Source organism: Myzus persicae, unplaced genomic scaffold (assembly GCF_001856785.1).
Source record: "Myzus persicae strain clone G006 unplaced genomic scaffold, MPER_G0061.0, whole genome shotgun sequence".
NCBI lineage: Eukaryota > Metazoa > Arthropoda > Insecta > Hemiptera > Aphididae > Myzus > Myzus persicae.
Window position 1 is genome coordinate 40773 of NW_019104108.1, and position 2762 is coordinate 43534.

The following is a 2762-nucleotide window of genomic DNA, read 5'->3' on the forward strand; positions in this document are numbered from 1 at the left end:
TACAATGCTTACTTTAACTGATTATTTGTTTGAATTTTTCGTTTCTGAAACTTGGGGCTTATTCTAAGTAATGTTTTCAACTTCTTAAAGTAACAGTCAAGTACCTGTTGAGCAAAATAGAGAGTAGAGCGTTTGGATAGAACATGTCACCATTTATTAGTTGACGAACGACGACTAGAATATTCCACTAAAAAGTAGATGTGTACATTTGGTCCTTTGTTTAAACATTCTTCAATTTTAAAATCAAATTTAGATAACAGACAGTATTTGATAAAGTTTGATCTAAACGATGTTCGATAAAATATATTTTCAGATTTATTATCACATTAATAGTAGTTTTCATTGGGTATATGCATAAAATACAGCAATATTTTTGTCAAACAAAAAACATCATCTTTATAAAAATAACTATTCTGAACGAAGTTACAAGAATTATAGTGAATAATTCTGATCGTATCTTACATAGCGTGCCTACTACAGTCTCAAGTCTCAAAATAATTATAACACTAAAATAAAATTCTAAAAATATTTATTATTATTTAATATAAACGAATAACTTGTTGATATATGTAGGTAAATTATGTTCAATTACAGTTAACTATAAGTATTTAATATTAGATAATTTAAATTACTCATGAATGACGATCACTGATCGGTGGGTGGTCTGAAACTCAACGATATGAGACCATGTTTTTGTATGGACAATAATATGTATTTGATAATATGAATTCGATTTGCCTTCAAAGCAACCAATTTGACTGATACATACATTATGGTGTGAGACTTTTATAATACGACACATCAGTAAATTAAAATAAATTAGAGGTGGTTGTGTATTTTCAAACCTTAAGCCATTTGGCTGTGCAAGTACATTCTAAGCTAAATGCATAATTCAGAAATTAGAATAAGATCAATTCATTAGAATCCTATTTATGTCCATTCATTTTATTAAAGAGTCGACTAATTACAAAAATATGCCTACACGTGGTTTAAAAATACGCCAACCTGACTAGTTTATATTTATTTTTATCTGTAAATAGTCTTGACAATTATATACAATAAATTGATAGTATTTTTTATTAGACTGTATCATAAGTTAAGTATTAAGTCTAATAAGTAATACAATTTAGGGAATTTATTCAATAGAAAAGTAAGTTAAGTTGTACAAGTATTATTGTTTGACCAATTAGGTACCTTGGTAAGTACTCGTTAGTTTTAAATGTTATAATCAAAATTCGTTCTGTGAGATCAATTTACCGTTGGTTTTCTTGTCAAAAACTTTTATATTGTTTTTACAAAAAAAAAACGAATTTTAATCCACATGGTACTTACGATTATATTATATGAGTAAGAAATCATTGCTTTTCCAATAGTAGAAAATTATATACCTAAAAAATAGATGGATACATTAGTCGTGCACAGGAATTGTTCAGAGACAGTGTTATTGGACAATAACCAAAATTCTATTAAAGAATCGTCACGAATATCGGAACAAGTAGAGATATTTTTATTTCTTGTGTGAGTGTATATTCAATATTGTACATATACTGTGTATAATGTAAACCTATATATACTCATACCAAATAATACTGCACAATATTCGGGATGAGGATTTTAATTTATAAATAAAACATTTCTAAATTGAAGAACGACGGCGGTAAGAAAATACAACGAGCAACGTATATATATTTATATATTTAAACCTTTAAAAACCTAGTAACAGTGGTAGTAGGGGTGGTGTAGTGGCGGTAGGGTCGTCGCGCCGAAGCCATTAATTGAACTTTTAAAAAATGCAAAAATCAATAGTTCTTAAAGCCGATGAGGTTGTTTTTTCCACTCACCCTTGCCACCGCCTCCGGTTTTTTGTTTTAGCGCACCGGCGACGGTTCGTTCTGCTTCCTTCTTTTCTCCGTCTCTTCCCCCCAACCACGGTAGCCCCCTCATCACACACACACACACACACACACACACACACACACACACCAGTCGTTCATCACCCTCGCCTTGCACCACTCTCACTCATATACGCGTATGTAAATATTCACCAAGCGCCTAGTAATAAAGTTCAAGGAAAGAGAGCCGGCAGTGTGGGCAGCTGGGCGTATGCGCACGTGTGTGAGTGTATATATGAATGAATGTTGGAGGTTTGGGACGATGGGGGTGTAAAAAAATTAAAAAAAGGGGGAGAAAAACGAAATACGCACACACATAACAAAAAAAAAAATTAAAAAAAGCGCCATGGCAACCAAGACGTGTTTTTTTCTACAGCATAAAAGAACCCAAGGGGTTGCCTTTAATTTCGCTTTAATCAGACGGTTTGCAATTAGCATCAAGAAGGAAGAGGCACGCATGATAAGGAAGGGCAGAAAAAAAGAGAACGTCGGCAGGCGTGTGCGGCGGTTGTGGAGCGAGTAGTGTGGTGGTGCGGAGGGACCCCAGTTTTTTACACATTCGCTCGTTCCCCCACCCCCACCTGCTTCCGTTCATTCTTCTCTTGCTTTCTCTCATTTATATACCCTCCTTCATTTCGGTCGGCCAGATTTTAACGATTTTAAAGAAGAAGCGGCGGCAGTAAGAAGTATAAAATAAAAAAAAGTACGAGAGACACGCGCGCGCATACATACTCACACACATACACACTCCAACAAATATACACATACACACCACACACATACACACACATATATACACACTCGGGTGCCTGCGCGCGCGCGCAAACCTCACACGTATACACGTACACTAAAAGAATGAGGTAAGGGTTA